The following is a 25,853-nucleotide window of genomic DNA, read 5'->3' on the forward strand; positions in this document are numbered from 1 at the left end:
TTTTTTGTGAATCTGGCCCTATGTTACTTGAATGTTACTTGGATTCATGATACATTTCCCTATTATAAAACAAGAGGAGTGTCTATTGCATTCCACAAAGATATACCCCACCAAATATTGCAACATTGGAAAGCCAAAGATGGCAGATCCTTAATTATAAGGGTCATTCTATATGGGAAAATATTTACAATCACAAATTATGAACAATTTAAAGTTGGAATAAAATCGTTTGTGGAAGCAATGGAAAAAGCGGAAGGAACAATAATTACGGGCGGAGACTTTAATTCTATAATGGATGTAAAATTAGATACAACTAATATCAATTATTTTAATTATTTTAATTGACTATTATTTCTATGGGTATTTTAATACATATCAAGAAGGAACAAATGCATATTATAATGATCCTTGTATAAATGTAAACATTTTGTATAAACTAATAAAAAGAAATTGAAAACAAAAACATGTGCAGCAATATAAAAGCATACCGTCTATTGACCCCCTATCACAACATAGCCAACTATATTACTAAAATAAAACAAAACCTGGGAAAGCCAAGTATATTCCCCTGACATTAACATAACAATCCCATTACACAGAAACCACATGCTTGCATTTCTGGGGGGGGGGGGGAGTCAGATCTTCCTTCAGAGATCATGGGTGCAATTGAATACTGTACAACATTTGCAACAAATTCTGGCAGCATATATGAAGTCGGAAACCTTGCGCCAAATTCATGAAAACCCCTGCAACATCTTTATTCTTAGTATTGCCGTGTACAAAAATTTCAAGTAATTCCTATTTGGGTCACTTTTATTCTATGCTGTTATTGTTGCAACAAATTTATAACTAAATACTATTGTCTAGTGATAAGGTGATAAGAAAAAGTAGAAGGTAGTAAGACCTTTCATTGTAATTTTTTTATTGCTAGACTATTGGCCGATACAAATTCTTATTTTTCTTTATGTATACAATTATAAAATGTTTTATAATGTGTGAATCATTAAAATATTTTTTTAAAACAGTTGACAGTTTAGAGATCCTAAGGTTAGTAATACTTAACTGATGCATGTTAAATATATACATTATATTGTATATATGAAAGTGTCATTGTAATTATTTTAAAATACTATTAGTGAATTTTTCTTCCCCCTTGCACTTGCAGATTCGTATTCTCACAAGACTGTCAAGGGCCCGTGGCTTTATGCTTTTTTTTTTTCCTTTAATTTAACAGAGAATCAAGCTATATTATTCAAAAATGTTTAACTTGATCAGCCCATCATTTTTCACACCTTGTCCTCTCATTCTCATCTTTGATGTACCATATATTTACAATTATCATTGGATCCTACTGACATGGTAGAATTTAGACAGCAGACATCCATGATCCATGTAAATTTAAGATGCATATAGCCTCACAGCAAGAAGTACTATTATTAAATTACTTATTACCGGCACAGCCTGACCAGGCTCAGGCTAAAGTGAGATGCAGAATAGGTGTTAGCCCATGCCATGCATTCCATACACCCCACTTACCATTACACAGCTACAAAATTGTGATTTAAATGTATATTCAATGTTTGTTATAAAAAAAAAATGCAAAACAAAGGAACACATCAGTGTATGTTTATGCCTCAAAAAATCCTATTCCATAACTGCTAACACACTTTTTCCAGCTGAGCAGCCTTAAAGAAAATTAGAATTTGTAGAGCTGTTGATATAATGATGTTCACTAGACATCCCTGTTTCTTTATTATTAAGCCACGTTTCACCCAGCGAACAAGTTGTTAAGATAAGTTATTTTACCCACCGACATCCTGTACCGCGCTTCACGGTTGTCTGTCTGGGATTTAAACTGTGCTACAACAATAAATAAGTGTGTAGTCTGCTAGGAGATGTACAGTATCCTCAGCAGTGTAAACTATCCAGCTTTAAACTTCAGATTTAAACACACAGCTCATCTATAACTACTCCCTGATGATTTCTGTTGTTCTATGACTCGCCAGCATTAAGTGCTAAGTTAATGGTCTATACATCACCAGCTGCTCTTCTTATTCATCCGCCAAGTACCCTTGAGCCAGAAATAGTTAGCTTTGTGAGCTTGCAGTAGAAAGTTCATAAAAAGTGAAATGTTCTCTATTAACTATCTGAATACCTACATCAGTTAAATACGCAAACACACGCACACATACAGTATCTCACAAAAGTGAGTACACCCCTTATATTTTTGTAAATATATTATTATATCTTTTCATGTGATAACACTGAAGAAGTTACACTTTGCTACAATGTAAAGCAGTGAGTGTACAGCTTGTATAACAGTGTAAATTTGCCGTCATCTCAAAATAACTTGACACACAGCCATTTATGTCTAAACCACTGGCAACAAAAGTATGTACACCCCTAAGTGAAAATGTCCAAATTTGGCACAAAGTTTCAATATTTTGTGAGGCCACCATTATTTTCCAGGACTGCCCTAACCCTCTTGGGCATGGAGTCCACCAGAGCTTCACAGGTTGCCACTGGAGTCCTCTTCCACAGCTACATGACGACACCACAGAGCTGGTGGATGCTGGAGGCTTCCCCACAGCTGCTCAATAAGGTTTAGGTCTGGAGACATGCTTGGCCAGTCCATCACATTTACCCTCACATTCTTTAGCAAGGCATTGGTCGTCTTGGAGGTGTGTTTGGGGTTGTTATCCTGTTGGAATACTGCCCTGTGGCCCAGTCTCCGAAGAAAGGGGATTATACTCTGCTTCAGTATGTCACAATACATGTTGGAACTCTTGAGCTCAATGAACTGTAGCTCCCCAGTGCCGGCAGCACTCATGCACTCCCACCACCATGCTTGACTGTAGGCAAGGCACACTTGTCTTTGTACTCCTCACCTGGTTGCCTCCACACACGCTTGACACTATCTGAACTAAATAGATTTATCTTGGTCTCATTAGACCATAGGACATGGTTCTAGTAATCCATGTCTTTAGTCTGCTTGTTTTCAGCAAACTGTTTGCGGGCTTTCTTTCGCATCATCTCTGGAAGAGACTTCCGTCTGTAACAACAGCCATGCAGACCAATTTGATGCAGTGTGCAGTGTATGGTCTGAGCACTGACAGGCTGACCCCCCACCCCTTCAACCTCTGCAGCAATGCTGGCAGCACTTATACGTATAATTCCCAATGACAACCTCTGGAAATGACGCTGAGCAGATTGGAAACCTAACTGACATTTTTGACACTTTTTTGGGAACCAGTAACATTACTCCAGTGATCAGTTCTAAAAAAATGCGCTGACATTGTACTAATGACACTGGCAGGGAAGGGGTTAACATCAGGGTCGATCAAGGGCTTAGAACACTGTGTGTTCTAACTGTATGGGGGAAGGGCTCACTAGGACAACACACAGATCCGTCTTCCTGTATAGCGGAAAGATGGACTCTGTGTGACCTTCCCTGTCAGAACGGAGATCTGCCTTGTATACACAGGCAGATCCCCGTTCTTTCACTGCGTGGAACGATCAAGGGTGGCCGGCGGACATCAAGTCCTCCCCACCCACTGATTTCCTCCCACGCTGGCCAATGGAAGCACGCATACGCTGCCCACAAAAGCTAGTGCACGAGCCGCCGTACATGTACGGCGATTCACGCAGCCGAGCCACCTTGCCGCAAGTGGTTAAAAAGTGTCCTGTGTATCTTTGGTTCTGATTCAGGTACGAATTCAGGCAAAAAATTCTGACCTGATTTACACCTGAATCGATGAACAGGGGCACACTGGACCTCATGCTGTGAGCCGCGGCCTCAGTATATGTGAAACCAGCCTAAATGTTTGCCCGTTCAAATATGTTAAAAAAGTAAAACATTTCCATGTGGTATATTTATAGACTGTATTTAAAATCTATTAATTCTGTAGATAATAAGAACTGACCCTTTTTTTCTTCATAATCCTACCAATTACAATACTTAGGGATACATATGGTATATAAAACAGTGAATGTGATATTCACCAAATGTTCACTGCAGGAAAAACTTCCTGGTAGATGTGGTTTAAATTACAGTGATTGATTCTTCTGCAATGAATGTTTAGTGAATGTTACACTCACTGCTTTAAAATAAAATTGCCTTAAATGAGTTACAGTATCTGGTGAGAGGTATCAGTAAATGTGATTATTTATTTTGCCTTTACTATCAATTTATAAAGGGAGAAAGATTTTGATGCTTTGTGATCCTGCAGTAAATAGTTGGGAAATATCAATATAATATCATTGAAGATGCCTCCTGAACAAATCCCTGCAATAAATCAGCAGCAAGCCATTGCACTTTGGACTTGTCCATTTTCAACCCGTCTGCGTCCAGACAAAAAGCAGATGGATCACTAAATGACATAATGAATAGCACACTATGTGATTGCTTCAGTAGGAATCATAATTTCTTTAAACTTTTTCCATTTTATTCTCCTTGTTAGCAGAAATTGGCAGTACCCAGATACGCTCCAATTGCTAATTTTCAAAGGGAGACTTTTCAGGCAGAACAGTCTGCCATGAATTAGAAAGCAGAAAGACTGAAACTTACAAAATATGGCCTCGGATTTGCTTACCTTCTGTGTTAAAGCATGAGAAATTACAGATCATGATTGTTTTAAATCTCTTCAATGCTATGGATTTAGTCTTCCTACCCATGTTGACAGGAGCCATTTTTTTTAGAAAAAATATAATTTGTTGGTATATATTCAGATTTTATTTTTTTTAAAGTGTAACTAACCCACTAGAGTAAAATCAGTCTGTATATGCAGCAAAACATGCTTGTTATACCCACTGTGGAACCTAAGGGGTTAATCCTCTGCATTGTGTAAAATGGCTGTTTGATTCTGGCTTCTCTGATCCTCCCCTCCTTCCACTATCTCCTAATAATTTTCTGATAATACAGAGTCTATGGAGTCAGGCTGCACATGCTCAGTTTGATGTGTATAGCTAGAGAGGATTTTTATTTATTTTTTCTTGGGAGAGTACATGTGATCAGCACAGTCCAGACAGAGGGCCTGAGGTCTCACAGGACAATCAGAAAACTCCTCCTACAAGCTTTAACCAGTGCTTGGCTGGACACTGATAGAAGTCACAAGACTGCTATATACTGCTGATGGGAAAAGGTATTTAGCAGTTTATATTTACTAGCATAATTGCATTTTCATGTTCTGTGTACTGTGGGAGACCAGATATAGTGAATGCAGGGTCCTGGGTTTAGTAACACTTTAACCACTTAAGCCCCGGACCATATTGCTGGTCAAAGAACAGGCCACTTTTTGCGATTTGGCACTGCGTCGCTTTAACTGACAATTGCGCGGTCGTGCGACGTAACTCCCAAACAAAATTGGCGTCCTTTTTTTCCCACAAATAGAGCTTTCTTTTGGTGGTATTTGATCACCTCTGCGGTTTTTAGTTTTTGCGCTATAAACAAAAATAGAGCGACAATTTTGAAAAAAATGAATATTTTTTTCTTTTTGCTATATTAAATATTCCCCAAAAATATATAAAAAAAAAAATTTTTTCCTCAGTTTAGGCCGATACGTATTCTTTTACATATTTTTCGTAAAAAAAAATCGCAATAAGTGTTTATTGATTGGTTTGCGCAAAAGCTATAGCGTTTACAAAATAGGGGATAGTTTTATTAATATTTTTTTTTTACTAGTAATGGCAGCGATCAGCGATTTTTATTTTTACTGCGACATTATGGCGGACACTTCGGACACTTTTGACACATTTTTGGAACCATTGGCATTTTTATAGCGATCAGTGCTATAAAAATGCATTGATTACTATAAAAATGCCACTGGCAGGGAAGGGGTTAACACTAGGGGGCGAGGAAGGGGTTAAGTATGTTCCCTGGGTGTGTTCTAACTGAAGGGGAGTGGACTGACTTGGGGAAATGACTGATCGCTGTTCATACATTGTATGAACAAACGATCAGGCATTTCTCCCCCTGACAGGGCCGGGAGCTGTGTGTTTACACACACAGCTCCCGGTTCTCGCTCTGTAATGAGCGTTCGCGGGTGCCCGACGGTGATCGCGCCCCCGGGACGCCTCCGGCGGTGCGTGCGCCCCTATTGGCTGAACGGCGAGATGACATAGATCTACGTGATCTCGCCACGCAAAGCCAACCTGCCGTCGGCAATGAGTTAAGTGAACTGAAGTTATTTTGTTTTCCAGTGCAGACAGAACTTTTCCAGGTATGACAGATATAGTTAAAATGTAGAAGTATTTGATACTTACTTTACCTAAATTATAATTTGCATTGGCACTCTGCTAATAATTTTTTGTTTAAATCAAATCATCTATATTAAAAATCTTTTGTACACATAGTGTACAATTCAGAACTAACGGCTTGCTTAAAGATAATTAAATAAAAGTAATGTATCTAGCTTTTACAGGGATCAAATTCAATATCATAATCAAAGAAGAAGCAAATAAAAACATATCTGGGAAATATATCTCCATGTATTACACCAATCGTGCTATTACTATCCTAGACCTTAGTGTGCTTTTTTTCTCATTCTCATCTTCCTCAGATACTTCCAACCACCTGGACCATAAAAGAGCATGCTTCTTAAAAGCACCACATCTTTAATAAGTTATTTTCTCATAAGAGATTTTCTCATTAAGTTTGTCAATCCAGCCCATGAAGGTGCTTTGCTGGGGACCAATCTTAAAATGATCACCCTATGTCCTGTAAATAAGGATCTGGAAATTGCAAGGGAAGTGTACAAATCCAAGAGTAAAGTATTTTAATAGGCAAGTAAGGAGGGTGTTACTGGGCTGTACACCAAAGACACGATTGATTTTGTGAAGCACTTCATCTCAATATCTTTTAGGTTTAGGGCATTTCCAAAGGAGGTGAATCAGGTCCTCTTCTGATTTGCATTTAGCACATGTAAGGCCCCGTACACACGTCCGAGGAACTCGACGGGCAAAACTCATCGTTTTGCTCGTCGAGTTCTGTGTGAAGCCGCAGAGGATCTCGGCGAGCCAACTTTCCTCATTGAACAACGAGGAAATAGAGAACATGTTCTCTATTTGGCTCGACGAGGAACTCGTCGGCTTCCTCGGCCGAAAGTGTACACACGGCCGGGTTTCTCGGCATAATTCAGCTCCGATCGAGTTTCTGGCTGAATTCTGCCGAGAAACTCGGTCGTGTGTACGGGGCCTCAGAGAGTCATGTTGTCAGGACCGATATTGGAACCTTACCCACCCAGTAACACTTAACACCTAAGCTATGTCCTAATATTTCACTTTTGACCATGAAAGCTTAACAAAAGCCTAAAAATAAAAGAGACACTGTCATCAGGTAACACATTTCAGGTTGCTCAAATACATAAACTGTTTAAAATGTCCTTGCTACAGCAGTTAATTGTGCCTTTTGTCAGTAATTGTCCCATAGTTTACTTCACCCCCAGACACTTTTAGGTTTGTCAAAGGCTTTCTACAGTAGGTCTGCACTGGCACTGACAAAGACGTCTGGCTACTGCTTATGAAACATCCAATGCGTGAAGCAATGGGAGAATATCTGTGCATTATCAGTGACAGATGTGAGGTTTGATGCTCTGCACAGACAAGGAAGACTCAGGGTGTTCCCTGCTGTCACTCACAGAGTGCTGCAGGCTTTACAGGAAGCAGACTCACAATCTTATGGCCAGGAGGGAGGACAGAGCAATTAGGGCTGTCTGAAAGTGTCCAAGGTTGAAGAAAACTACATTACTGTTGCACACAAAAGGTGTAATGAATTGCTAAAGCAAGGGCAGCATCAGCAAGTGCCAATTCTAAACATGCCATTTATGTGAGCAACCTGAAAGGTGATTCTTAATGACAGTATCTCTTTAACTACTACTCTAACTCTAATATATAACACAACCCCTTACACTTAACTTCTCCCAAAACTTATTTAACCATAACTATAACTATAAAACTAAAACTGTACCTTTAATCCCTGATGTTAACAGTACCTACAATAAACCACACCTTTCTGCATACTCACCTCATCCTGTGCCATTGTTCCGTCAGAATCGGCAACCTGTCAGATTAGGTAATGAAAGTGATGTTTCGTCAGCTGGGCATGCGTCCCTTGCTACCAGGTTTGCTAATCTGATAGAACACCTGCAGCCAGAATAAGGCAGTGGACATTTAACTACACCAAGTTACGTCTTGAATTTAAAGTGGTGGTTCCGTGGGTTGTGGATTTTTTCTTAATATCTCAAATGCTTATTAATGTAGATTGCAATCTACCACTCACCTGCTAGCCGCTTGTAGGTCTATCCGTTCTTTTTCCGTGATAAATAGTAACTTATAAAAACAAATCCAGGTCATTTCCATCTTGCTTGTGGGCAGTGTGAAGCCCACAAGCAAATACTTCCTGGACTGCATGATGCGATGCCCCCATCATGCACCGCAGGATCTCGGGCATGCGCGGTGTTGACGGTGAGCAGTGTGAGGCTCGCCGTCAACACTTCCTGATTACAAGCATTACTATGCCAACGAGTGACGTCATTTAGGATACACGCCCCGTTGTACTCCCAGGAGTTCTTAAGTCTACGGGGAAAAGGAGCGACACGCCCACTCCCCGCAGGGAAGAAGACCCGGAAGTCATGCTGTATACAGGTAAGGGTACAGATGTAGAAAAAAATGAAAACGCTACAGGCATTTATTAAGGTAGAAGAAATGATAGATAGAAAGTTCTGTTTGAGGGTGAACCTCCGCTTTAAGAGAAATATTAGCAATAAAGTGAGTGTATATAAATGCTGACATCTGTGATGCTGTTTGCATGTTTAGTTTCAAAAGCCTAAAGGTTTAGCGCTGAGCAGTGTGGGGGGTTCACCAACATGGCCTCCGCCACCTTCCTACTGCTGGCGTCCAACTTCTTTCAAAATGTAACATCAAAACAGCATCACACATGTCAACATACTATATTTATTTATATACACTCACTTTATTGCTAACATTACTGTATTTATCGGCATATAACACACACAGGTGTATAACATGCACCCTAACTTTAAGAGCGAAGTTTCAGGAAACAAACTTTCCACAGCCCCTGCGTATAACAAGCAGGCACAGTTTACCCTCTATTTTCAGGGTTAAAAAGTGAGTGTCATACGCCAATTAATACAGTACTCTTTAATTCAAGACGTAGCTGGGTGTAGTAAGATGTCCTTCTTCTGACTACATGTGTTCTGTCAGATTAGCAAACCTGGTAGCAGTGTACGCATGCACAGATTATGGAATGTCACTTCCATTGCCTAATCTGACGGGGTAACTGATTCTAACGGAACACCGTGACCCAGCAGGCCACATCTTCACAGTCATGCTTACAGCTCTGCAGCAAAAAAACTGCCAAGCTGTCATCAGCAAAATCTACTAATCTTCTTGATTTCATATCCTGCTAACTTTTTTCAGCCTTTAACATGTCTAGAAGCTATATGCTATTCTAATAAGAAGGAAAAGCTTTTTACTTATTAAGCATTTATAAAGGAATTCGAATTTAGCTTAACAACAAAATTTGTAAATTGATAGTGTAGTAGCCTCTTAGCCTGAACCCTCAGGGAATAGCAATCCTCTCATTATTACGCCCATATAACATTCTCAAAAAATGAAGCAGCATTGGCACAAGGCCGTCACACTTTGTTTCAAATTCTATTATTAACAATTATATTATCTATACAGATCACACTCTTCTTCCCATATACATTCTAACTTTTAAATTCAAGGTTATCTGCAACCATCTGGGATGCCTAGGCTATCATCATAAGCTACAAAAGCACTACATGACCCATTTTTGATATAAAAGTTTTCTTGCACAATTTAGAGGCTAAAAAAGATAAAGGCCTGACAGCCTTGGCCTCTCCATACTATAAAAGCTTCTACCGAATCTTGGCTCCCATTTAAAAAAGGCCATCAAATTACTTGAACAAGGGTGATGTTCCTTGGCCCCTTACTCTCTTGCTGTGACCATAGCCGTGATCCCCAAATAACTAAAAGACCCAACCAGTTGCATTTGCTACGACTCATATCCTTCCTTAATATCAAACTAAAATCTTTTAATAGATTCTAGTTAGTAGACCGAGCCAATATCTGTCATCCCTGATCCATAAAGACCAAACTGGCTTAATCTTGTCCAGAGAAGCTACAGATAATTCAATGCACACCCTCACTGGGCTCGTCATTCCAAGCCCACAAGATGCTAATTTCCACCAACACTGAAAAGGCATTTGATTAAGTGGCTTGGTTGTTTACCCTTAAAACACTTAACTACATGGAACTCAATGAACAATGTCCCTATACTGTTAGTTACCTCTGTAATGCTTTACTGGAAAATATTTAATAAAACTTTAAATACGCTAAGAAAATGTTTGCATTTGTTTATGAATGACCACTAAAATATGGTGCACATATTGGGCCTTATAATGTAAAATTAAAAATAAATGGTTTAAAAATATATAATGGTCTGTCGAACACTCAATTAAAAAAACACTGACTTATGCATGGTGATATTGTATATTTTTATCACTATAAGCACATCACTTGTAATCCATAACTGTATGTTAGCATGCACATCGTTCAATAATGAAAGATATTTCTTAAGCAGCAAAACTTGGATTCAGTATTTTTTCAAAGACTCAATTTTCCCTGAACTAAAGATTGACACTCATATGAATTAAACTACAGTGGTTTTCCACACTAGAGAAGTAAACTGAAGACGGCCCTGGGAGTGAGTAAGCAGGTAATACCGACATGGCCTGCAGGCAGGGATCCAGACTCTCTGGGTCTCTGGGATTAAGGAGGCAGGTGCACTGGGGTCAGGATGCTGCACGGAAATTGGCCTTGGGATTTATCTGTGCATTTGCCTCTGTTTGGTGGAGACTGAAAGTCATTACTTTGTGACAGGCACCAGCCAGGCTAAGTAAAATAATGTGCTTTCTATATCCTCCCTGGTGGGCAAGCGTCCGCATTACAAAACTACCAATAAAACTGACACTAATTGGCTGCTCGGATGATGGGTCCTGAAAATTCAGAGGAAAACGTCTGCACATTAAGATCTCAGTGGCAGATTCAACCATCCTCGGAAAGTTTAAAGTCTGGAGCTCATGATGTCATGCCCTGAAAATCTGCTGCAGCATGTGATGAGAATATCTACTTTAACTCCTCATTTACCATCTGCTCTTCCGTCTTATATTTTATGTATATATACATATATATATCTATAAAATACTTTTATTTAAAACAATTACTTGGCCTGCATTCAGACCTATGTGCTGAAGAGACTAGTGTGCAATTTTTGTATAATTATAAAGTATATTGGGGGGGGGGGCGTTCTCCCTGCAATGTGCACACAAGCGGCTGTTTGCTGAGGTTGGAAGCACAATGGGGAGATTTACTAAAACTAGAGCACTCAGAATCTGGTGCAGCCGTGCATGTTAGCCAATGAGCTTCTATCTTCAGCTTGGCCAATTAAACTTTGGCAATAAAACCTGGAAGCTGATTGGTTTGCACTTTCCAATTTTAGTAAATAGCATCCACTGCTACAGCATACCACATGTAGCTAGATCATCCCATAGTTCAGCTTGGTAAGAAGAGTATTCTCAGTTCAAATGCAGTGGAAAGGTATGGTAAACCACATTAAGAGGGTACAGTTTGAACAAGAAATGTATATGTAAGGTTTGAAATAAACAACACATTTCTAGAAAGCCACAGCAATAGACAACTTACACTGGGTCTAAGAATTTACATTTGCTTTTACTTTTATATATAACATGTAAATCAAACAATGTAAAAGAGTATGCTGACATTTAAATGTCATACATTCTAGAAAGCCTAACACCCGCCACACTTTTTTATTTATATCCATGTCTACATTTCAGAATGTGTTGGTTACACCCATCAACTGGACATTATCCGTCATCTTACTATCATGGTGAAATTTATAAGCAAGTAATTGGGGAATACCACTTCCATGCTTCTCAATTGTTGAATGAGGATATGTTTTGTGATGATCTAAAAGGAATGATGGCAATTACACCCATAACCACATGAGTTCTTTTGTTTAACCCCCAGGATTTCATATTCCTGATATGTGCCCATGTATGCTGTTCTCTTTGTATTGCTTCCTTTGTGTGAAATCCCTGGGGTTCCTGCCAGTCCCTCTGCTTTCCCAGTAAAAACTGACCACACTAAGCAGGTGCACACACAGTGACAACCCCCCCCCTCCCTATTCACTGGAAATCTCAGTGTACTGTTTCTTCTCTTCCCCCAGCTCTTATGCAGCTGGGAACAGAATGCATGTAATCACTTATAAAAAAAGAGGAAAAAAAAGGTATTTATAATGTTTTTTTTATATATCTATACACACAAGTTTTGCCTTTCATTTCAATTTTAAACTGAATGGGTTGTTTTATAAGGTTATAGTTTACACTCACTTCAATAAAATAAACAAAATTACCCCCAGCATGTTGCTATAATTACATATAGGACAAATACACTGTTAATAATTTGCTTTTGTACAGTTAACGGCTTCTAAAGTTAGATGTATTCTCAAACTGCTTGGCAAGAAAAAAAGAAAACTATGTACAGATGGCACACCAGCCATTACTTTACACAAGATGTTTTCAAATGTATGGACAGATGCTGGGGTCTCTTTTGGAGAAGGATGGCATGCTGGGAATTCATAAACAATCCAAATTCAACGTCTTGATACTAAAAGCTTCCGGGAAAACCTTTCCCTTTATCAGGTGATGGCAGGTGTCTGTTACTGCAGATGCCAAGTACAGGCAATATATGCTAATCTAAAATACTGGTTATTTTATAATAACAGGCTTTCATCCAAAATCTTTTTTTTTTTCTTTGATTAGTATTGAAGATGACTAATCAGGTATAGGCTATAAAGCAGGACATGATTGACTTCCAATATCTATGAAACTGTTTTATCCAAGTTATTATATCATAAAAAAAACCTTTGTGCGGTGAAGCTCTCATGAACATGTTATAATCTTATTGTGCAATTTACCAAAACTATGTAATTTGAGAGATCAATTCATTACATTTTTATTTAGTCAGGGAGGTAATTGAATTCCATATTTGTTTATAGATCTAAAGAAACTTAGATGTCAGACTGTAACATTTATGGCTAGCTTTTCATGAAGTAAGAATGATCAGGCACAGATCTATGGCCTGGTTACACAGGCTTAGACTTGGGGCATTGTGGCTTTAGGACATCCCAATCAGTAGGCCCAGAGATACGGACCTAAGACACATTAGCTGCATAGTGACATAAATGTTTAATACACAGACTTTTCGATTTTTAATTCAGAAGGGCATTAAAAATTAAAAACATTCCGCAAAATATATGGAATAAAGCACACAAACAATTTAAACCACACTAAAAGGGCTTTTTAATGCTGGATTTCTGGTTAAAATATGCATTGTGATAAAATGGCGCTGTGGCATTTCTAAAGAAGCAATTCCAACATGCACCAATACAATGTAGGGTTGTAATTGTGATATACAAATTCACCTTCAAGCCTGTCAGCCACATGATATTTCTGGGGTCTAAGCACTTCTGCAACCCTTTGGCCTGTGCTTGCCACCCTCTCAAGTTCTATAAAAGTGTATAAGGAAGCTTCAATATCCAGAAAAATAGGAGCAGATGTATTTTAGCAGTAAGATGCAGCAGCTGATCTGCAGACCATGGCCAAATGAAGGAGCTTGGCTGGGGCTTGCTGAAGTTAAATTTTAAGCAAAATATCAGGGGTGGCCCATCCATTAAGCGTGCACTGGTGCCTCCCCCCATCCATCACCGCATCCCCCTATCTACCTTTCAGGACGTGGGATGCATGGATTCCAATGCAGGGTGGGTGTTTTTTTGAAGCACTGATTAGAACCAGAGGCTCTAATAGACTTCAAAATAGGATGGGCTTGAGGCGCAGAGAATGCGCTCACAGCCCACCCAGGTGTGTTACAACAGTGCATGAATATTCGCTGTTGTAACACTGATCCTCCTCAGGAAGCGGGTTTTGACACCCGTCACCCGATTGGCTGAAAGGACAGGCGATCCTATTGGACACCTAGGAGGTGGGTAGGAGCCGCGTACTGGAAGCTGCCAATGGAGAAGAGGACACCAAGCCGCTGCATGCTGCCCCCACCCACTACCCACCTATATGGGGTAAGTGCTGGACCGACCGGCAACTGCTCGGGGGGATGGTTGTTTGCCTCCCCCCCCCCAAAAAAAAATCAGCTGCCACTGCAATATATATTGGTACAAACTACATACATCCTATAATGATTTAAATGTACAGTATGCAAGCCCCAGTTGACAAAAAACAACCCCAGTTTACACTATAACCCACATGTGAATCAACCAGGAACCACACCACATTTATGTGTAATTCACATGTGATTCAGTGCGATGTACTTAGTGCCCATTCATTTTGAATGGCCTCAAATTGCACCGCATTGCACCAAAGAAGTGCAGGCACCCTTTTTTTGGAGCCGTACCGCAACCACATTACATGCTCATTTTGTACCTTGCGATTGGGTGTGGGTAAACCAAACTGCATTTGTGATCCTTTTGGGGTGTCATTAACTTTGTATTGACACCCACAGTGGATCCCAAACAGTGTTATTGCAATGCAGTGTGGGAAACGCACAGGGATTGCTGCTTTTCCAGCACTGCATATGTGTGAACCTAGGCTAACTGTTAAAAAAACATCGGAAGCCTTAACATTGATCTAACTTGTACAAAGATGAGGAAAAAAAAGTACATTAATCGCATAGTATCTTATGATTTAAACAGACTCAGGGCAAATAGCATTGTAGAGCACCCTAGCATTTTTTTGAAACAAGATTTCATCTTTGGATTTAAGAAAGTTGTGCACTATGAATTGAACATTATACAGTTTTTGGTGGAAATATCACAGTTGTACAAGACCTTCTGTCTGGTGGGCCTGGAGAAACTTCTCTTAAGCCTCGTACACACGACCGTTTTTCCCCGCAGGAAATCTGCCAGGAGAGCTTTTGGCCAGGAATCCCGGCCGTGTGTATGCTACCTAGCAGGTTTCCTGACAGGAAAACTGGCGAAAACAAATAGAGAACCTGCTCTTTATTTTCCCGTCGGGATTCACGGCAGAGTGTTTCCTGCCAAGAAAACCGGTCGTTTGTATGCTTACCTGAAGGGGAAATAACAATTGCTTGATAACAATTCAACGCATGCGCGGTAGCATAGAACGTAATTTAGCCGGCTTGTCTTAGTCTTTGACATCACCGCGTTCTTGCCATTCAAAAGAACAGCCGGTCTTTTTTGTGGCCGTGTGTGTACATGGCTTTTCAAGGCAAGCTTGGCAGGAATCCCGTCTGTAAAACTGACGATTTTCAAACAAACAGGATTCTTGGCCATGTTTACAGGGCTTAATTTTAAACTTTCCCACACTGTTCTAAAGAAATCAAATATAAAACATAACTAGATAATGAAGGCAACACTTTGTTTTACCATTTTCCACAAGTGTACTATATATGCATCCTTTCTAATACGTCATTTAAAATGAAATGTACAAAAAATATAGTCCCTTCACATTGAGAGCAAGCAGTAGGCAAGGGATACTTTACAAAGTTTGCCTCTCTTCTTTAACAATTGAGGCCAATTTAACAGCTTAACCTCTATATCACACAACATTTATAAAATGTCAACATTTTAATTGCAATGAAATTAATGTTTTTAAATTCTGTATAAAACATGAGTTTGGTTGTTAGTTTGGCAGTTTGGTGGCATTTGATTAAATATGATTGTTTTCATAATGGCTAAAAAAAAAATCTCCAGGGTAGGACCTCCAAAGAGGATTAGCAAAACATATATTTTCCATTACCTGCTATTAATCAGTCACCGTTTGAATGATAGCTAAATGTGTTCATGATTGTTACCTGTTGCCAAGGGAATCCATTCGTTAATACTTCTTTTAGCCTTACGATGGGTTGGAGAACCTAGAAAAATAAAATAAACAAGGTTTTAGACTTTACCTGTGCTAAAGATTGAAGTAGAGCACAGAAGGCAGGAGGGGGGGGGGGGGCAGAATCCATGGCTAAGCTGTTGTACTTTGTTATCACTGTGGGAAGACCTGACATGATAATTGCAGATCGGAGTCTGTTGCACTGTATTTATCTTTTATCTTCCCATACCTTTCTTGGTCTGAAACAATGTCAAACTATTAGTAGTAAAACATTTTTTTATATATATTTCAGCCATCTTACTTGTAGCTCCTGCTGATTTAAATATTTTGACCCATTGCGCTCCCTTAATTTAGAAAATTCCTGTTATTTATGATAACACATTTTAGGAGAGATTCATGTTTAGGGAGTCTTACCCATCTGTCTTTCTAACTGCTAGAGAAAATGAAGGGAAAAAAAATAAGGTAATGCAAACAGCCCAGTAAGTTTATGATACAGGCACCAAAATACCTCTGGGAGCCACTATCAAGAAGAATTCCAGCACTTTCATGCTTCCTTTGTATAGACTCCTCACAGAAAAAAAATATTCCTATGCTACTTTGCCCACATCCCAAATTCCATGAACTGAACAAACAAATGTGTAGACATTAAAGGACACATGTACAAAAATTGTGGTAATGACCAATATATTTAAAAAGTTACATACTGTATGCATAGTTAAATTTAGATAAAAATGATATGTGACCATTTCATACATCTTGCATCCATACAATCTGCCAATGGCAAAGCTCATATATCAATTGTACATAATTCTTATTGAAAGTTGACAGGGCCCACATGAAAAAACATGAACAATTGTCTTCTGCAGGAGAACATTTGAACAGTATCTTAAATATAGTCAGGCTCGGATTTCCCACAAGGCCACTGAGGCCAGGTCTTGGGGCGGCAGGGCTCCAAGGGGCGGCAGTGGCATTGAGTCCCCCGACGCCCGGAAGATACAGTTAAGGGCGGTATGTTATGGGGGAATCCACTCGCTCGTTAACAAGTGATTGCGGCGATGTCGCCGAAATCACTTGTAAAATATGTGCTCCCGTCCGTCCTCCCCTCTCCCCCCCACCCCACATACCTCTCTCTGCTGGCTCTGTCTTCGGGACTCTGTCCTCCCCCCGACCACCGAGTCGGTCTCCTGTCCCTGCTGCCGATGTACACAGGGACACAGTGAGAGGGGAGAGCTGTTCTCTTCCCATCTCAGCTGTGACAGGAGTTCTAGCACAGTGCTAGGAATCCTGTTTTGGAGGTGACAGGGTCAATAAAGAGAACATGTCACCTCCAATTGCTATCACACAGGAAATTGTTTTCTCCTGTGTGATAGCAAAAAATGTAAGTGAAAAAATGTGATAAATAATAAGAAATAATATTTAAATTAATAAAATAAAAAAGTAAAGAATAAGAAAAATAATAATAAGAAAATTATACAAAAATTTAAGAAAGTAAGCAACAAGCTACAAATAAATAAAAATAAAAAAAGTGATAAAGTAAAAAAACAAACAAAACATATTTGATCTAACCATGCCACACATTCTCCGTTGATTTGGGGGGGGTTGATTGGCGGGGAGGGGGTGCATTGTGGAACCTGGCCTTGGGGCGGCAGGGAGAGAAAATCCGGCCCTGAATATATTGTACATTATAAAACTATAATTTAACCAGTTTAAAGATAATAATGACGCTCATAATAATTTTGTTCAGGATTAGGATTGAATATGATGGTAACAACATATATGTGAACATATTTTGTATGAAAGCCAATATGATAATTAAAGTGGTCAACCTGGACCCCCTTGTGATTTCGATAGGGACAGGAGATTTTGGGTCAATCTATGAGACTTGGAAGGCCACCACAATAAATTTTAAAGCCCCTGCTAATTACTTTTGTAATGCTACCAAAATTCCAAGTATAATCTCCTGTTAACTTAATTTGCATAGTGGACCTGCCTTTCCTTACTATGAAATTGGTTGCATGTAAACATAATCTGCATAACATGATTTAACCCTAAATACTTAACTGTCAGCTATATCGTTACACTCTAAAATGGAAAATTTGTTTTACTGAGTAAACAGAATAGAGATACAGTTTAAGTCAGTATTGCATGATGTTCACAGATATATACTTAAGTATATTTTCCATTATCTTCATATTCCAATTAAAGTAAGACAGTTGAGTTAGCATTTAATACACAACTATACCAGGCAGAACCTTATTAAAAATATAAGGCTAACCAAAAAAATGTTTTTTGTTTTTGGCCCCCATTGAGGTGATCTTATTTCAATGAATGGCACTTTGAAGGGGAATGAGGTAAATTCTCCAGTGGACTACACACAATGGCTTAAACCTATTGATGTAAATCCTGGTTCTTACCCAAACTACTGACCCTAGTATATGGAAAAATAATGGTATTATATACTTACATCAGGTATAACTTCCACCGGACCTAAAACATTTCAAATGTTGAAAGAAGAATTTTTACTTCCCAATCAGCTATTGTTCAGATACCTTAAACTTAGACATGCACTACAAACCTAGTTTCCTTGGGGGTATATTTCCTTGACCACTGCTTCCATTCTAGATATTATAGCAGAACCTACCAAATTGATCTCCTCTCTCTATACCACAAAACACCTCCCTAATGTCACAGCTTTAGCATATGGTGTTAAAACAATATGGGATGTGGATCTTGGTGCCATAGATGATGAAGATTGGGATGAGATTCTGGATACCGTCAACCTAGGTTCCCCTAGAATACCTGACTGATTAACGCAGTTATACAGCTATCTATCTCACCCCCACAGAATAGCCCGCTTTCAATCGACCCATAACCCACTATGTTTACTGTGTGATTTGGCCCCTGGTACCGGCTTTCATTTATTATGGGCAAGCCCAGTAAGGCCGCGTACACACAGTCGTTCCAAACCAATGAGAATGGACCGAAGTTCAGTTTCATCGGTCCAAACCGACCATGTGTATGGCCCATCGGTCTGTTGTCCTTCAGTCCAAAATTTTAAAACATGCTTTAAAATCGAACCGATGGACCACTGACCAATCGGTCCAAACCGATGGTTAGTACAGAAAAGCATCGGTTCAAAACCCGCGCATGCTCAGAATCAAGTCGACGCATGCTTGGTAGCATTGAACTTCGTCGTGTGTTTTACGTCACCGCGTTCTGACCCGATCGGTTTTTGGAACGATGGTGTGTACGCACATCAGACCGTCAGGCCACTTCAGCGGTGAACCGATGGAAACGGCCCGTAGGACCATTTTAATCGGTTTGGATCGACCGTGTGTACGTGGCCTAATACAGACATTTTGGCTTTAGGTGGTTAATTTTTTGCATGATGATATGGGCTCTCCAGTTACTCTGGACCCCAAACTTTGCCTATTAGGTCTACTACCTGAGGTAGCTATAGATAAATCTATGGCACTATTTATGAGAGAAACACTATATATGGCTAGAAAAAACAATTGCTAAGACCTGGATGAAACCAACACCTCCAACCTTTCAAACATGGTTGAGAGAGATCAATACTGCTCTTCCCTACAAAAGGCTAATTTGTGAACATAGAGGATGTCCTCACAAATACTCAAAGATAGGGGACAGATGGCTCTCTCACTGATTAATACCAACTACCTACACTCTTTGTATCATTAATTGCTGAACTATTACCATAGCACAACAATGTATCGGTACCCCTTATGTCACTGAATTTTCTTGATTGCTGTTTATCCACATCACTCTGATGAATGGATTTCAACCAATGTTTTAGTATCCTGTTCTGCAATACTTATTTCTTCTCACCCATGCAATTCAATTCCTGTCCAAATCCACAGTTCGCACTGCGATATGTGAACCAATCTGAGGGTGTCATTAACATTGTATTGCAGTTCGCAGAGGGCAATGTGAACTACCTGAGGGAAAAATGCGATGCAGTAACAGGCGCTGGAATCGTGCCGATTCCTGCATCGCTACAGTGTGAACCCAGGCTTAGGGAGCATCTCACCAAAAATATATTTCTTATTGCAGACGTTGCCCAAAATCTGACTTGTATCTTAGTGTAGACATCTCAAATGAGGAAGCCAATCACACAACCAGGAAATGACATTTCTGGGGAAGTTCTGTACACCAACTGTGTACAGAAAGCAGGCAGGTTGCCATATTGCAAAGGAAAGGTCATTTTTAATGAAATTACAAAACGACTTATGTAGCAATTATAGACCACATGATATATTTCTTTGCTGTATTTTTTTCACTGAAGTGGATTTAGCCTTTAGTACTTGAATGTAGTTTTTTTTTTTTAATAATCATCTTTAAGTTGAAAGACAATATAAGACAACATAGCTTTCATCAAATATTTTCAGGAAAACTATCCAATTTCCCAATAAATATAGGTCTAGGTAATAAAGCACTTAAAGTGGTTGTAAAGCCAGAAGGTTTTTTATCATAATACATTCTATGCATTAAGATAAAAAGCATTCTGTGTGCAGCAGCCATCCCAGCACCCCCTAATACTTACCTGAGCCCCATCTCTATTCAGTGATGTCCACGAGTGCCTCGTCAGTCCGGGACTCTCCCTCCTGATTGACTGAGACACTCGGTTAGCCAATTAATGGAGAGGGGGGGAACTGGCCACGGCTCCGTGTCTCAATTGGGTGCCCCCATAGCAAGCTGCTTGCTGTGGGGGCAGTCAACAGGAGGGAGGAACCAGGAACTCCGGCCATGGACCGGAGAAGAGGAGGACCTGGGATGCTTTGTGTAAAACCACCACACAGAGGAGGTAAATATAACATGTTTGTTTTTTTAATAGAAAAAAAAACAAGACTTTACAATTACTTTAAATCTGATCAGAAAATAACTACTTGTCAGTGGCATTCTTTAGATTGAACACACTGGTTTCCTGATTACTCAGTCTAGATTAACCATAGTAAATACACATTGGGACTGGTTCTTTTATTTGGTAAATATTTTGTTTACAAATGAAGCAGCCATTTTAGTCTCTGTTCGATCTGCAGTTGCCATTGTACTGCACATGTGATCAGTTATAACACCACCCATTTGATGGCTTGACAGTTTGGTTCAAAGCACAAGCAACTGTGACAGTTATCATCTCAGCATACCTTGAATTTTATTGTTTTGGGAAACAGTTAATTTGATGGGTTTAGTTCCACTTTAGAATAAAGTTGTACACTTTTTTTCTGTTCTGTGAAATACAGTATTTAGCATTTTGTGCTTGAAATTACTTTCAAAGCTCATATTAACATTATGGACAGGGAATGAGCATCAAAGATTCATAAGCTAATTTTAAATTGCCTATTACCGCTTGTTGCACTATGTGTTGTGCTATGTAATCCAAACATCGTAACAGGCAAGTAAAAATGTAGATGATAATTTTCACTGACTAATACACATTAGGCCCCTTTCACACGGTCGGACCGTTCAGGTCCGCCTGTCAGTTTTGTTGGCGGACCTGAACAGCCGCTCCATGCAAGCCTATGGAGCGTCGGATGTCAGCGGTGACATGTCCGCTCACATCCGACCCGATCAGATCTGCTAAAATCAGACATATGGTGATACGTCACCATCCGTCCATGGCCGATTCGATTGGGTGAGATCTGATGAAAACAGACATGCTGTCCTTTTTCATCAGATCTCTCCATAGGAGACAGCGGCGCTCGACAAGCCCCTCCCCGCTCAGTTAGCAGAGAGGGACCTGTCATCCGCCAGCTCAGTGGAGATCAGCGAAGAGATCTCCTGCTGAGCTTGCGGGAGTTAGAGGACTCCGTAGAGACTCGTCTGAATGAAGCCTTATCCTCGTCAGGCATAGATTTATTATGATGAAAACATTAAGCAGTGCCTGACAAGCAGAATTGGGTATTCTGAAAACTTTGCACCACAAAAGTATTCAGTTAGCCACAAAAGGTATACCAAGGTATACCAATGGATAGTCACTGAACAAGATTGCGATTAGGATTCCTAATAAAAAGAAAACTTGAGCTAAAGCAACTGACCAGGAATCAAACATTCTATTTACTTTAAACATGATACAAATCAAATTTTTTATTTCAGAATATATATATATTTTGTTAAATATACAACAGTGAATTCAGCCGAATGACAATTCACCAGTGGCAGAATCTCTAAAGAAGATGCCAGTCTGTTCCTAAGGAATCACTCCCCATGTAGCCAATTGCAGCAGGATGTTGCTCTGTTGCTGGCCTGAATGCAGCTGAACCTCAATTGCTAGCGATTGGAGCGACATCTCACTGCATCAACTACAAGATTGCTAGCCACAGAGATGTCACAGAGATGTCAATCTGATCAGAAAATGCATCAGGTGTACAATAATAACCTAAAATGATATTAAAGTTTTTTTAGGGCTAAAATCAAACAATATTGCACAGAGCAACCCCAGGGGGCACCAGTGCAGGCACACTTCCAAGCCAGACCATGTGCATCCATAGACACACACAGCACAGCTCTCATCACAGGATATGACATGGTAGCAGCTCCCTCCGCTCTCAGAGTCTGTGAGACCAGGAAGAGAGGAGAGCACTGCTGCAGCCGGGAACAGTGCTGAATCCTGAGAGGACTCTTTAGCGATGGCCGGTAAAAGAGAGCAGGGTTGTTTTTTTTTACTTTAATGCGTGGAATGTGTTAAGGTAAAACCAGTTAACCTTTGAAACCTCTTTAACAAATCTTTTTCACTATAACAAATCATATTTTTTTCTGATAATCACATAAGGAATTATATTAACACCATATTTCAACATTTATTTATTCCTGCAGCCAGCTAAACTCTGATTATACCATAGAGGTGTAGCTGGTATATTCCTATTATTTATGCACAATCAATGACTATTTTTATGCACTTTGTCTCATAAATAACTGCTCATATGTGCTATCCGCCATAATAAGGGAGGCATTTCGGAAAGTCTAGTCTGACTTGACAGCCTTCTGTCTTCTTGTAAGAGAAAAAATTAGGCCATTGACCTTCAGGTTTGACAAGCAGTTTTGTGAAAAGAGACTGTAGTATTTATGTTAGAAAATCACGGCTGTCACTGGTTTCTACCTAGAGGTCACTCAGCATGGGTTAATGTGAGCATTGCAGGGGTTAAAAATATACATTTAGCTGCATACGTTTTGATGACCCCCCCCCCTCCTCCTTCTCACACTTTCCCTCCTTCTGTGAGAAACAGCCTCCCGTACTGCATCTGTCATTGTGTTAGAAATGCAGATTGATGCATCGTGCAAGTCAGCTGAAGCTGTGTACAAAAAGGTTGGGCTTGATGAGAAGGTCACTGACTTGACTCCCTCCTCAAGTGGGCTCTAGAACACAGATTTTGCAGTCAATTTCTTCTGCATGACAATTAATACTTCTGGCATTTTAAACATATGGATAGCAGGTAGGAACATATGCAAAAGTCAAATGTGACAGATAGCTCTCCTGAGGATATATCATGGATCAGTGATAGAGATGAAGAGGTAGAACAAAGGTTTTATACAAAGATATATATATATAGGAAAAATATGTTACGTTTGTAAATGTAACTAACAGTGCCTCAGGGTCTTATGGCAAATGGCTGTAGTTAGCCTGGCACTCATTGATGACATTTAAAAGAGGCCCATAGTAGTCTGATATTCCCATCCTTCCAAAGCAATACAGAAGAAGAAAAAGGAAACACAAGATGAGTTAATATGGATGAAAAGATATATATGTTCTTTCTTTGGATTGTTTTGTTCAAGAGGTTAGGTGTATTTCTATGCAATATAAGCTGTTCTACAGGATAGATTAGTCATAAATGAGTCACCTTATTATCATTTGATTGATAAACTGATTGATTTGGCACGTATTTTCGCACTGGAGGAAGCAGGAAGTTGCCTATCATATATGATCCTGATCAATTTAGTATAGGTTGAAAGCTATCTTAATTGATAACCTTGAGATACTTAAGTTGTCTGAACAAATTGAGGCAAGCAATTTTCCACTGAATTATTTGTTAATGATAAGCAGTGCTCCACTACTGAAGACAGTACAGGAGTCAGCAGGAGTTATTAATTGTATGGGTTTTTATGCAAAATTAAAGTGGGTCAGTAAAATGCAAAGTTTGCTTATGCGGCTGCCATCCCCACTCCCTGCTGTCACAATGCTGCATTACGGAAATGAAAACCAGGAAAAACACTTGGGGAGAATCTTGTAAAAAAAATCCTTACCTTACTCTAAAGCCCTGTACACACGATCGGTTCGTCTGATGAAAATGGACCGATGGACCGTTTCTATCGAACGAACCGATCGTGTGTGGGCCCCATAGTTTTTTTATCCATCGGTGAAAAAAATAGAACCTGTTTTAAAATGTTCTTATGGTTAAAAAACCGATAGAAAAAAACGATCGTCTGTGTGGAAATCCATCGGTCAAAAATCCACACATGCTCAGAATCAAGTCGACGCATGCTCGGAAGCATTGAACTTCATTTTTCTCAGCACGCAGTAGTGTTTTACGTCACCGCGTTGGACACGATCGGATTTTTAACCAATGGTGTGTAGGCAAGACTGATGAAAGTCAGCTTCATCGGATATCCGATGAAAAAATCAATCGGATTCGATTCCATCAGACGAACCGATCGTGTGTACAGGGCATAAGGCTTCCAGAGGACTCGCTTGAATGACATGATGTCAATGGATATTTTTGCAGGATCCTTGGAAAGTTGAGAATCAAATCCCATGAGAACATGCTTCCAGACAGTGCTGTATCATCTTTTCACAAAAACGGAGACTCTAAGCTTTCGGAAAATCCCTTTGAGATGTCCAGTAATGTCAGCACTGGGAAGTGGCCATAACCCAGGAGTAAGGTGATTATTTTTAATGCAATTTCTCTCAAGGTGTTTTTTTTTTCTTTTCATAATACAGTCTTTTGTCAACAAAAGGTGAGGGCAGCCACATATACGAGCCTTGTATTTTAGTGCAAGGTCCAATTTAAGTTCAATCCAAGCATGATATATTTGGATTGAACAAACTTATTTGATACTGTTCCATATAATAGCTTAGTACAGTTACAACAACTTTGGAAAAACTAGGGGAGAAATTTTGTACGTATGTAAAATAGGGAAAAAGAAGAAAAAAGGGTACATGAAACATATTCAAATGGGATCATTTTAGCTTTGATGTACTACAAGGATTTGTATTAGGCTGTGTTTATTATATAGTAACCAAAATGTTGTGCCTAGTGTGAAATATTCAAGAGAGCAGCTCCAGATACTTGTACAGAAATCCAGCGGTGGAGCTGAGTGCGGATATAGGGGTATATTACTGTGGGGGCTGCAGCTACATCGAAAGGTGGCTGCAGTGGTCAGCTAGAGTGGATAGGGGTATCTAGTTTTTAGCAGACCCTAAAGCTTGGTTACAACTTTAGAGTTATCTTTGCTCAAGACAAAATAAAAAGTTTTGGCTGGAGTTGCGCATAAAGTAGCCAAGCATGGAGAAAGGAGTAAAAGGAGTGTCAGAGTTTTTAGACCTAGATTACGGGTACTTAAGCACAAAGCACCAGTATGTAGTATGTTTCCACAGTGTCAAGCACGGCAGCCACATTTTTTTATTATTAGTAGACTACTATGGAACAAAAAATTAACTGAATAACTGTTATGCCTGGATGAAAAAAAAAACTGGCCCTGGGCAGATGTTTTTGTTCTCTGGATCCATTTTAAACCTTAAATTTGACTTGAGTATGCAACTTCCATCACACTATGAGAGGCCCTTTGTTTATTCTCTGATTCACATATTGGGAGACTTGCCCACGTCTGTTATCTTGGACACAACCATCGCCATTGGGGAGCCCCATT

The 25,853-nt window shown here is 39.6% G+C and overlaps 1 protein-coding gene across 1 annotated transcript in view; it reads right to left on the reverse strand.

The window, feature by feature from the left end:
- The window catches only part of NEXMIF (neurite extension and migration factor), a 419,265-nt gene that overhangs the window by 171,566 nt on the left and 221,846 nt on the right, over positions 1–25,853 (reverse strand). The window contains exon 3 of the mRNA XM_040323988.1: positions 15,946–16,005. The gene's annotated coding sequence lies outside the window, so the exon portion shown is untranslated. The remainder of the gene's footprint in view (positions 1–15,945; positions 16,006–25,853) is intronic.

Source organism: Rana temporaria, chromosome 9 (genome assembly GCF_905171775.1).
Source record: "Rana temporaria chromosome 9, aRanTem1.1, whole genome shotgun sequence".
NCBI classification, from domain to species: domain Eukaryota; kingdom Metazoa; phylum Chordata; class Amphibia; order Anura; family Ranidae; genus Rana; species Rana temporaria.